We start from the raw sequence: 12,907 nt of genomic DNA on the forward strand, positions 1-12,907 counted from the left end.
GGAATTAGGTTCAGAATAAACAAAGCAAAAATATGCACTAGATTAACCACCAAAAACTTGGAGACTGCCTTCCACATCTGGTTTCTGAACACATCTGGCAAAAATCATCCAGCATTCCTTGAAAAGCTACTTGGCAATACCTGCCTCACATACAGCCCAACTAAATATAGGCAGTTTTCAAGGTGAGAGTTTTGGACAAAAGCTGCCTTTGACATAGCAGAATGGTTTCCCTGTGCAGCATTTCAGAGTCCAGGAGCCATTCTCCAGTGCTCTTTTGCAGAGTTATATGGATACATAGGACTAAGTTCACATCATCTAAGACACAAAATTCGTGCTAGCCACAACTGTTCTGTATAATCTTCTCTTCTGAAGTCATAAACTACGAAAACACAATGTGCATGTAGAATTAACATTGCAATGCCGTAAGATGCATTGGTTGATTAGGTTGTGCACTAGCACACCTTTTTTCAGGAATTCTTACCCGGCTTCAAGAGAGTGAGTGCCCTGACCGCAGGAAATCCCAAAATGAAGAGTGTAAGTATCACAAGGGCAGAGGGCACACTCAAACAGGCAAACCACACTAAATACAAAAGAACAGAGCTTCTTCCAAAACACAAGCTACAGCAAGCAAGACTTCAATTAATAGTTAACAAGTCAGTGAATGCATTTACAAAGAAAATGAAACAATACACCTCTACCAGTGAATAGTTACTGTCAGTGAAGTGCATTTTGCATAAAGTCTATGTTTAGCTTAAAGACTTATTCCGAGTTTCTGTAAAATCTTTAGCCACTTCAGGTACGTAATCCTCTTCTATTCTCCCAGTTAGTTGTCTGGGACTCTATCAATAAGCCATGCCAAAAATGGACCAGTCATCCTTCAGTACGTATCACCGCATTAACCAGTTTTGTCTTGTTTTACTGTATCAACACCAAGGAAACATACTTGAACAAAGTCATCTGCTAGCCTTGTCATTTGTTTGGAAAAACTGACAGTTTTTGAGTACTAACCCCAGAACAAGAGTCTGCCTCTGGCAAAATATCAGCTGAAATACCATTACTACAAGTGATGGCTGGTGTCAAATAAGAAGTTTGAGGGATTCCCTCCATTTTAATGGTTTATCTGTTATTGAAGAGAAATGCCAGTCAGGTGGAATAACACATTCTCTTTAACTTAAATACAAATCTTTGAATAGTGATAGCATCTGCAGTGCTTGGGAGAAGTTTAAAGAAGAGCCTGAAATTTTGCTTTAGAAAGCCTGGCAGGGTGAACAGGGCAGTGGTGTCCCATCCTCAGACGCACCCATCATGGTCCCCGAGCACAGCACGCTCCCTCGCGAGGGCTGGCTGAAGGAGGAGAATTATTTTTTCCCTGCAGTTCGGTCTTCCAGCCTTTGTGGGTGACAGATAACCTGGTAGGTGGGAAACTTACTGCCTCCTTCACCTTCTACTGATTTCTACGATTTGAAACTAGTCAGCTGACAGAAACCAGACCAGAGGAAGACAAACCCAATGCTACTTCTGAAGGTTCCATCCCTGAAGCCCCAGCACCCCAGCTGCCCACTAGCTGCACCTTTCCGTTCACCAAAAGCTTTCTAAGTACATCCTCTTCAGAGTCACATCACTAGGAACAGCAATAAGTCATCTTTTTATTTCCAATATACTTGTAATGAATTGTGAGGATAACCCCATTTTCTTCCACTTATATTTCAGTTATTATGTGGATGCATTTCCTCCATACATGAACATCAACGATGATCCTGTTTGTGTTAAGCATCATTCGCCTCTTCTTCCTACCCCAAGGACCAGGACGACTGGTAGCCTGGTATAATCTTCTGCATCAGTAGTTCTCTCCTTCAAAAACTGATTGCTCGCGTCTACCTAAAATTCAATGAAAGCAGCAATTTCTACAGAATCCTGGAAACCTTACAGAGTCAATTGTGCAGCAGTCTTTTGGAATCTGTTTTTTTTCCCCACACATATGCTACAGACACAGAGAAACCTCTACCAAATCTTCATTCAGACAGTAAACAGAAATGGAAAGTCTTTTCTGTTCAAATCTTTCAAGAATTTGCCCTCATAAGACTAAATTAGAGTCCTTCTCATAAAAGCAACTAAATACTATGGTACCAACTGGGAAAGCAACTTATAAAGTTACAGTACATTGTTCCTCACTTAAAAAAAAAAAAAAAAAGGTAGCGGTAAAGCAAAGGCAGCATCAGCTGCTCTTTTTTTCCCAAGGTAGGGACTCAATGTACATTGAATTAAATATTAGTATAGCCAGGAAAGCTGACAGTGCTGCAGGGACACCTATTTCTAAACCTGTTTTCCCTTTTGGCGGGCAAGTGTCTGCTGCAGTGCTTGTGTGCTCAAGTGACACTGAAGATGACAACATGAATGCAAGTTTCAGGAAAGCATTAAAAAAGAAAACAGAGAGCAAACTGGATTAAAGCAGTTTTCTAACGGTACTCCACGCAATTGGTACCATATGGACGAACGGAGTCTTTTTCTTCATGCTATATTTCGAGGTAGAAGGCAACATGCTTTCCCAAGTGGAACAGTGGCTGCAGATACAGCATGCCATACTCTGACACTAGGGTCTTTGCTGTGGTTACCACCTTGATCTAATAAAATATATACCCTAAAGGAAAATTCAAGACACAATTATATATTGGCAATAACATAAACCTATGCTGAAACAAGGTAGGAAGACAAGAAAGAAACAACACACCTTTTACAGTCCTCTCTCCACTGTTTCAGAGGGTGAGGACACCTCACAGGGAAGCAGGATATACTGGGAATGCAGTACACAGACTTCCAAGTAATTACAAATATCTCTTACACACATCCTGATCCCAGGTGGACCTGGCTAGACCAATTCTGCTTCGAGCTAGCTTTTAACAACTCTATCAGCCATACTGTTAATCCCCAACACACATAAATCACAAGTAATCCCATACTGACAGAACATAAGATATTTTAGCTTAAGTTGAAAATCCCATTAATTCCTGCTCTTAACACTCCATCAGTTTACCCACATCTATATGTACAAATAATCTATTAGCACTTATCTGTTCATAACAGCTACACAAAAACAATAAATAGAGATAAATCAAGTTTCCATAGTGAAGAACTCAAAAGCTAGGAAAGTCCAGAATTAATGGGGTTTATCCAACCTTTTATTTGTTTGCCCAATACATGTACACTATGATAACTTTTTAAATGCGTAATGTGATCACATACTTTTTTCCCCTCACAGGATTAGACATACTCACTGAACAGAATAGGAGGTACTTGATTACAGAACAGCTGTGCCGTTTTTATGATGATTTTTTTTCCCCCCATTCTCACACAGCTTGCAGTCTCTGGTTTATTTACTACTTTGAAGGCAGAAATATTAATCTCACAGGCTTTCCTGCCCTGCTTATTGCTACACTATTCACACACTTCACAAACATAAAATAATTTCATAGTAATTCAGGGGAGATGTGGTATTATTGCCTTTTATCAGGTAGGGAATTGAGAGAAAGAAGTCTTAAGCATCACTGATTTGGGCAGTTCCATTTAAAGCACTTTGGTTTTGACTTTTCAGAGTATTTGGCACTATTTTGGCTTCTGTGTTTTGACTGACTTCAGTTACAGCTGTGAGTGTACAATGCTTTTGCAAGGGAGACTGAGAATCTCATGCTGAATAGCAGAAGTCGGTCATATCTGAATTGTGATGACAGCAATTTGCGATTCCCAATATAGCAGGGATGGAACCCAGTTCTCTACAGCAGTATTACGTGCCTTATCTTGAAATGATACTTTGAATGAGGCAGGAATCCCAGAAGACACCCTAGTTCCAACATCCACAAAAAATGAGAAAAGTTCAACAACCACCACATGCCTTCGCTGCACAGTCCTCTGCAGAGCTGCACAACAGGCTCTTCCACAAGGATGGCAAAAGGAGACTGCACAGGCCATCTTTATCTTGGCATCCTCTAATTTTAAGAACTTGACTTTGCCACCTCACTAACGCAACAATTTTTTGTGCAAAATCTGTTCTGCTTTAAGTGAACAATTTGGTCTCTCCTCCCACTACTGCCTCCCCCAGAAACAATTTCACTTCCTCTGGGGAGGCAGTCTACAATATTTGAAGTGAAAGACTAAAGGCAAGTCTTTGAGAGGAGAGGAGGAATCTTCAAAGACATAGTTCTTAAGTACAAATGACAATTTTTCTGAAGCCTATCACTTGACCAAATCTGGGGTAATTTTCAAAATAATAGCTCAATGACACCCACAACACAAAGGCTACCCATTCTCAAAATTCCAAGCCCATGCTGTAAGGCTTGAATATTTACAATAAGGGTCCTCCAGCCACAGGTTTAAGATATCTTGGCCATTTTGGCTGAAATTAAAAATAAATATAGGCAACCTGAGGCAGACTTTGGCATCTTATTTTTTCAAATAATTGTATTTTACTAAATTGTGCCAGAAGATCACTGCTCCAGGGCTACGACTTGACTTCAGGGTTCTGGCACACACAGCTCCATGTCCTTGAGAAGGCTCTGTCAAGCCTTTGTGCTGCCTTCTTTCAGCAAGTTAAAACACAAACCCTTTCCTCAGTGCACATCTCAGGTAACTAGACCTCCACTAGGAAACCCCTGACCCTTCCTGGGGCGGATGGCACAAGTTCTGGTTAGACCAGAGACTGCACAATGCCACCTAGGACAGGGAACAGAAAACTCATGCTCAGCTATGCTAATTCAACCATTCTCCTGTTTCCAAACTGTATGTAGAAGCACATCAGCCAATGCCCATTTTTGACCCAAACTTCAATGCTTTTCAAATATTTTCCTCTCTATGATGGAGATAAGTATCACAACTCCTACAGGTACATGAAAATGAGGGAGACATTAAGTTACTTATCCAATGTAACTGCTCAGAGTCTAAATAAAAATCAACAAAGTTGCACAAGGATTAAGCAAAATCAAGCTTGGGTCAAGGAACAAGGAAAAAAAAAAGGCAAAAAAAAAAGGAAAATGCACGCTTGCTCAGACTCTCTCTGTAATGTTTTTCACTCACTTCTCCCCCACACCATCAACTACCATGACAATACTGCAAAAAGTTTCATTTACCTTATGAAATAGTCTTCCAGGCTCACATGAAGAAATGAATTGGGGTTTTGCTTTAAACTTGTGGCAGTGTACAAGTGTATGAAGGTCATTCCTATTCAGCAAGACTCTGGTTTATGTTAGTAGACACATGCGTGTTTATGTTTGTGAGCATACTGTGTATAAGCATCTGCTGAAGGGAAAAGAATCCAGGTTGATATTTATACAGCTGAAGCAAGGTTTATATACATTGCATCCTACTTCTGGAAGAGAGAGAGAGTATGCAAACAGAAAAAAAATGAGACAAATGTTGATGGTTGAGACTCCTCCCTTCTCCCCTTGAAGAAGGAATTCTAATTATGAATAGATGAGTAAACCACAAGCTACAAATGTCCTCAGATACGCTCAGTGCTTCACTTTAACATCAACTATTTTGCTCAACTATCTTGCTCAGAAATCGGAGACTCTGCTACCAAACACAAACACGTTCAGACAGAGGCCAGGACGTCTCCTTTCAAAGGCACGGCCAGTGACATGAAATGAGCTCTACTTTGCCAGCCCTTTTCCATAATAATAATGCGACTGTCATTCTCTTCTAACTAAATTAGTCACTCCTACTTCCCATGCAATACATTCTCTTTCCCTCCTCTTCCTCGGTCATGATAAATCTCCATGTGACTTAGCTGTCCCATAATTCTGCCTAATTGGTTTCAGCTGTCATTTTTGAAGCTGAAATGCATGGAGAGCCTGGGGCTCGTGAATGGAACAGGAAGCATTTCCAACCACATTCCCATCATGTAAAACCAGCAATGTGAAAGAACCCTTCCATTAAAACAAAAATGGGAGTACTTGGCTGCCGGCGATGCCATCATGCAGCAGACAGATTGTGCTGCTCCACTGAGGCAGTGAGGCTGTTGCGAGCCATTCTTCTCTGTTCAAAGGAGAGCACACATTATTTATGCCCTAGCAGTTTTACTGACTAAAATACTTTCCCTTTTGTCACCAAGAAATTCTTAAACTGATAATATAATTTACCAATAAAAGCACAGGCAGTAGGAATATTTGAAGTGACAGGAGAACAAAGAAAAGTTAATTCTATTTAAATGGCATGTATCCTCCAACCTAAACGCTCTGCAGATTACTGCACCACGGTTTAAACTAATTTCATGTTGCTGGTATTTTCAAAAGTGTCATAGACTCTCATTTTCAAGTATTCTATGGCTTTCTATAACTCAATCTTTTCCCCCTACGAGACAACGCAGTGTTAGCCATGCTAACAAAAAATACCCTACAAGCTATCTCTGGGTGATATCTAGGCAAGTTCCAGAAAAACAGCAGAAGGCAACAGCACCAACCGGGCCGAGCAGCAGGGGAAAGATATATATTAGGAAATTTAAGAAAGAAAAAACCACCCCACAAGACACCTTTAATGAAAACAATTTTGCTAACAGATGTTTCTAGTGCCTTGAATTCCTCTCACACTGTCAACAAAGATAAGTATACTTCAAAACACATGAACAATACTATATAGAAAAGGAGGTTGGGAGGTAGGGGAGTACATATACAAACCTACCTGAAAACCCCAGAGAAAAAAGGGAATGCATGGTTGTCTGATTTTTGGTTGCTATTAGAAAATATATATTTATTTACTGATACAAAGTCTCTGTTCATTGCACAGAGAACAATCTGGTCCGTGACAAGTGAGACATGCACTGCTGCAGAAAGAATTGCTGAATGAACTAAGAGATCTTCAACAAAATCCAGTTTTCTGAAGATGCCAGTTTATCCTCTTCCTTATTCTCTGTCCACCTTAATAATTGCATCAGCCTTGTTTTCTCAGTGAATCAGGTTAAAGAGACAGTAAACACTTAATTTAGTGAGATTATTTTAACAGAAGAATGACATCTCAAAAATCAGTAGGAATTCCTGTTTAGTACGCTCAAAACCCAGCAGCAGATCATCAGCTTGTGTAAACTGTGATGGACTTATAGTCCCCAAAGTCAACAGGATTGGGACAATTTTTACAAGCTGAGCAAGTTGTAATACATGTGCCCACACAGGTGTGCGTGTGCACTTTTTCTTTAATTTGCTAAGTCATTAGGTTTCCACAGCACTGACCATTATTTCCACTATAGCCACATATATGAAAAAAAGAAAAAAAAAAAATTGAAGATACAAAAAGTTTCTCATTAGAGCATGGCAGATACCCCTAAGCTCATGGTGAGAGTACTCGCTCCAGGAGCACGTAAGCAGAACACATACACGGCAGGGAGGCTGATGATCCACATACAGCCACACTACGTCAAGTACCCACACTAATACTGGCACAGTACTGGCTGTGGATGGTCTACATATCTACACAAGCTGAGCTGGCACAAGAGCCTTTGCTATGGTGGTGTGCTAGGCTACAAAAAAATGCCATCTTCAAGGCAGGAAAAAAGCTGTGCAAACACTTTCTCTAAAAGCTTCGGCATCCTATGGTAGACCTCTTTTCACACTGGCTGTTTTCTGCCATGCCTCCTAATCCTAAATGTCCATGCATGATCATAAGATTAATACAAATTTTACAGGGAAAATTGCAGTTCAGACTGCAAGGCGCACAAAGAAAAATGACGCTTCCATGGATTATATCCTCTTTACTCAAAGTAGTAAAAGAAGAAAAAATGAATAGGCCTTTTTAACTTTCAAGTGTTGGCTCTATTTATTACTGAAGCTTGATTCTTGATTCCTCTTATTCACCATTCTTTAATTATTTTTTATACTATAAAACTATAAACATACTATAAAGATATCTGTAATTACTGATCTCTTCATTGTGACTCCAGGATTTTTATTATTATTACTTTTATTATTATTATTATTCTTTTGCCAGAATTGCTCACCCCAAGTTTCTGTTTGTAAAGATTTCATAGATGTATTTTTTATCAATATGATTAAATTAGTACAAAGCTGCATACTGCTAGTTCAGGAAGGAAAAATTTATTTTTAAGATTTAGAATTATGGCAAATATTACTCTCCAAACAGCCAGTTTTTGGGTTGGTGTTTTGTTTGTTTGTTTTTTCAATCTGCACTGAAGAAATCAGAGCTTCTCATTTAAGAGGAATTAAACAGCAGTTACAACCCACAATATTAAAGAGCCTGAGAAAAAAAGTTTAATTGGATTGGACAGTCTCTAGTGCAAATTGAGATACTGTCAGGTTTCACCTCAGAGGGACTTGGACAATGCCAGTTTATTACTGAAATTAAAAGATAAGGAATGTGTGGGATGCCACCAGAATATTACTGATGGTAGAGCTGTCCAGAAATCTGTAACATAATCAATTACTTAAAAAAAAAAAAACAAAACAAAACAAAAAAAAAAAACAACAAACCAAACCTAAAACTAGAAGGATTTTTTTTTACTATTTCGTTTAAAGTAGTAAAATAAACTGACATATTTTTTCTTCAATCCCTGATACAGGAAAGTAACAGTGTATTAACCTCACTGAAAGACTACAAGTATTCATATTTAACTGATAAAAATTAAGATGCAGAAAGATACACATAGAAAAGATCTCAAAAAGAAAAAATAATCAACTTACCTATATCTACTATCAATGACATGTCATTCTGCTGATTATTTGTCTAAACTGTTCTTAAAGACTGCCAGTTTTAGAGAAACCATCACCCCATAATAGCTTCTGCAGTGCTTTACTGTCGTTACCATTAAAGAGGCATTCCTAGTTTAATCTTTCTCTTCCTTACTGCAATTTCAGATTTTATTTTTTATCCTCTTTACCATTAACATGGAAATAGGTCACTGTCTTTCTCTATGATATTTAAAGGTTTGTAACCATTTCATCCTTTTTTCCACCAACTGTAAACAGCCCTACTTACTTTGACTTTTTGTCAGAAGCCGTTATTCTAGATGTTTGCTCATTCTTGGTTTTTTCCCCTCTCAGGTCTCCAGTTGATTCATGTTTTCCTTGTGTGTACACATTTACCATTTTGGGTGGTGGCCTTACCTGTATTGAGTAGAGTGGTATCACTGGCATATCCATCTTACTACATGTATGTGTTTTTGATGGACTACAATGACGTTTGAAATTTTTATCTGTAATTTAGGAAAAAACTAATTGAGATCTGTCAGTAGATAGAATATCTCACGTGATTTCCAGTGTTCCATCTGTCAGCTCAACTCTGGATGTTTTTTATGCTTTAATTTTGTTGTTTTTTTTTTTTTTTAAATACTTACACTGAATACACTTACTAATACTTAATAAAAAGAAGAATAAATAATAGATGCTAATTATTAAATGGTGCAAAGCACACTGCAAATCTAACCAATATTTGGTAAGGTTATAAAAAACATTAGTAAATTGTACAAAGAACAGACATTCAGATACACACAGCCTCCCAATCTGTTGGATTGTAAATCTTGATTAATCTTATTAACACATCTATTCATCAGCATGCATCCTCCGTATGAAGTCTAAACAACCTTTGTGAGATCCTGCGAAGTCAGGATAATGAGGCAAACTGAGTAACATCTTTCCTCCTCCTGCTAGACCCGTGTAAACTTCTTAGCCTAGCAGGAGTATTTTTATTTAAATTTAAATAGAATTTTTCATTCCTTCTTTCCTGCTGATTCCCATGTCTGGTACAGTCTTTACCTCTCGGCAAAGCAGCAAGCAATTTCCTTCTGAAATCCCTTCTGAATCCCTACCTCCCAAAGCTGACTTTGTTTGCATTTCCAACCTCTACTTGGACATCAGCAGCTCCTGTCTCTGATCTGCTCATTAAAACTTGAAAAACAAGGCTTTCCCAAGAGCAGTATTCCCTTACTGCCTCTTCTCAATAGCAGGGGATTTCCTTTCTCTCTGCTTCCTCTCAGCCTTGTTCTGTCGTCTTTTTGACTGCAATTTAAGTAGCGCAACTTGGGGCAAGCCTGGGGCACGAGGCAGGGGTTAAACCAACAGGGGAATGGCTCCTCCTCCGGTCAAGGCAAATGGAAACTACTAAATTCAACTGCTCCCGTGCTGGGAGCCCTCAACGGCTCTGCTCCTTCCCAGGGTGGACGAAGCACGTTCACAGCAAGCGGGGGTGTCTGCCAAGAGGGTGGCAGGAGGCATCTGGCTTGTTGCAGAGCTTCACTAGCTTTTAGTCCTTGCTTACCATGGCTGGACAAGCACCTTGACCTCAGACAGGAAGGAAATTGCCCATCGTTTCACACTCACATCAAAGTAAGGTAATGCAGCCTCCAAATAAGTTTCACTCTCAATCAAGGATTAGAAGAACCCTCCTTCCTATTTGTGCCCAGTCTCCCTCATTTTCTCTAGGTATTAAGCACGGCTGAATGATCCTAGTGATCAGAGCTCAGAAGCAGCTCTGGGACTCTACTGATTTTCCCTGCTCTCTCATCCACTAAAATAATGTGGCTTTTTTTGTTTGTTTTCACAAATGAGCAATGCCATCCTACCTTTAGTTTCAACACGTGTTCCCTAATAAAATAAATAAAACCAGAAAACCAATAATAGTGTTCGATCCACATTATCAAAAGTTATAAGAAATTCAAAATTTTCAATGCAAAAATTTTTGATCCTTTTAGGCAATGAGTGTTGACCATTTCCTTGCATAATACTTTTCTAAGATGTCCCACGACAAACTCAAAATCTCAGGTTTTGAAACTTCGGCTCTGTAACTCTTAATTCTGATAAACAGTATATATCTCAATTTCCAATCAGCATTAAAATGAAAAACCTCACACCTATTTTTTTCTTATAGGAAATGGGAGGAAAACGTAACTAATGAACTTTATTAAGCCAACTCATTGTATAACAACCTATTTTAGCTGCTGTAATGAAGCAATGAGAATTAAACTTTCTTCTCTAATGGAAAGTAATTTTTAAGAAGGAAAAACATACACAAAGATTAGAATAGGCAAGGTAATTGAAAATGCTTGGTTTTAAATTACACTATTAGATAGTCTGGAGCTTTTTCACTGTTGAGGCAGAAATAATATTACTCATTACTCATACTTCCAATTATAAATGTATCTGTTCTTGTTTCAAATCTAGTTCACAAATACTGAAAGCGTAAAGTATTGCTATACAAGCTGACTTTTATATGCCAGGAATAGGACAAGTTGCTGGCTCATTTATTGATAATAATATACTTACATAATTATGCGTAATACTAAAAACCTCATTATCATTCTACCAAGCCTGTAGCAATATGTATTGGTTATGATTGCCTTTCAGCAATTAAGTGTTTCTAAATACAGTCATCTTCCTTTTAAATAAACAAGTGAAGAAACAAATGGTAGCAGCTAATGATCTTTTTAGAACGAACAAATGTGAACCCATCTTCAAAGATCTCTCAATATGTCCGAGATCTCACCTGTAAAATTCATCATTTCTTTGGGCAAAGTTGGCTGTATCAGTGACACTTGCACTACAGCTGGCACACCCACAAGGTCACATAAACTTACGCCTAAACAGAGCCTGGAGAGGAGGGGAACAAAACTTACGTGAACAGTCATACTCCTCCATTGAACTGTAAAGCTGAACTGACGTTTTTCTTTTGGAAGTCATTACAGTCTCAGATGCCATACGCAAAATGTGTCAGAATTTCACATTTTGTTTTCAAGTCTCATTTAGCACATCCCAGTTAAGTACAGTGAAACCATTTTCGCTACCATCAATACATGGAAGACTATCAGCCCTTCAGGTTTTGTAGAGGTGATTCCAAGCAAGCTCATCCTCAAAACTCCACAGGTAACAAGCAACGACTCTCAGTCATCCAGTGATAAAATTGAGCTCTCAGCTCCCTTTTGGGTACACTTGAATGACCAACAATAATCATAGCTGATGTAAGAGTTACCAAAGCATACAAAGAAATTATGCCCTACTAACAAGGTTCTGTAAATACTGAACTATTTTCAATTAAGTTCTTGCATTCAAACGGAGCAAGCCCCCCTGCTCTTCTTCCACAGAAACGTACAGCTTTACATTCACCACCAAAATGTTTCTATGGAGAATGAACTTCTCCTGATCTTCAACTGTCAGACAGAATTTTTAAAGACTGACTTTTCTTGCTTCTAGGGACCACCAAGGTTAAAGTTAAAAAGCTCTGTCATGTTTTCATCTGACAGACTTCCATATTAAAAAAAATTCTAATTTGAGGTACCCAGAGAATTTAATCACTGCCGTATTTCCTTTCAGAGGCTATTCTGCTTTCAGCTTTTAACTTATTACTGCAATGCATTTTGCAATGAAAGGTGCGACATGAAATTAAATTTCATTCTACTCTTTCAGGGTCAACACTGAAACCGAACACCTCTGATAACCTCAGACGTTTCATCAGTATTAATTTCCCAATGGAATCGTCACCAACCTAGCGACCCAAAGTTTCCATTTTCTGAAAACTCTTGGATCACTAACTGTTCATCCCTAATTTAATCATGACACCTCACTCAAATGGTTTTTACTACGTTTGAAATGGCCAACAGTGATTAATGGCAATAGTGTATCAGTTCCATGACATCACTTTATGAAGTCAATCAAATTCAACCCCTTTTAGGCTTGTTAGGCCTCAGTCATTCAAAAATGTATGCCACTGTGTAATTTTAATTGCACAAATATTTATACTGATTTCAGTACAATTCACTCATATTATTGAGCTAAACCATGTACAGGTGTAAGAAAAAAAAAACCACAACAAAGCAGACATTACAGACATAGAGCTCAGTAACACCAATTACACAGCTGGATTGCATAGTCAACCAGCCAAAATTTGTAGATTTAAATGGGCAACTGTAGTTTTTGCCTCTGCA

At 38.5% G+C, this 12,907-nt stretch overlaps 1 protein-coding gene across 2 annotated transcripts in view; it reads right to left on the reverse strand.

Annotated features, from left to right (window-relative positions):
• The window catches only part of CDK14 (cyclin dependent kinase 14), a 319,176-nt gene that overhangs the window by 172,075 nt on the left and 134,194 nt on the right, over positions 1 to 12,907 (reverse strand). The gene's annotated exons all lie outside the window — the stretch shown is intronic.

The sequence above is a fragment of the Gymnogyps californianus genome, chromosome 2 (assembly GCF_018139145.2).
Source record: "Gymnogyps californianus isolate 813 chromosome 2, ASM1813914v2, whole genome shotgun sequence".
Classification (NCBI taxonomy): domain Eukaryota; kingdom Metazoa; phylum Chordata; class Aves; order Accipitriformes; family Cathartidae; genus Gymnogyps; species Gymnogyps californianus.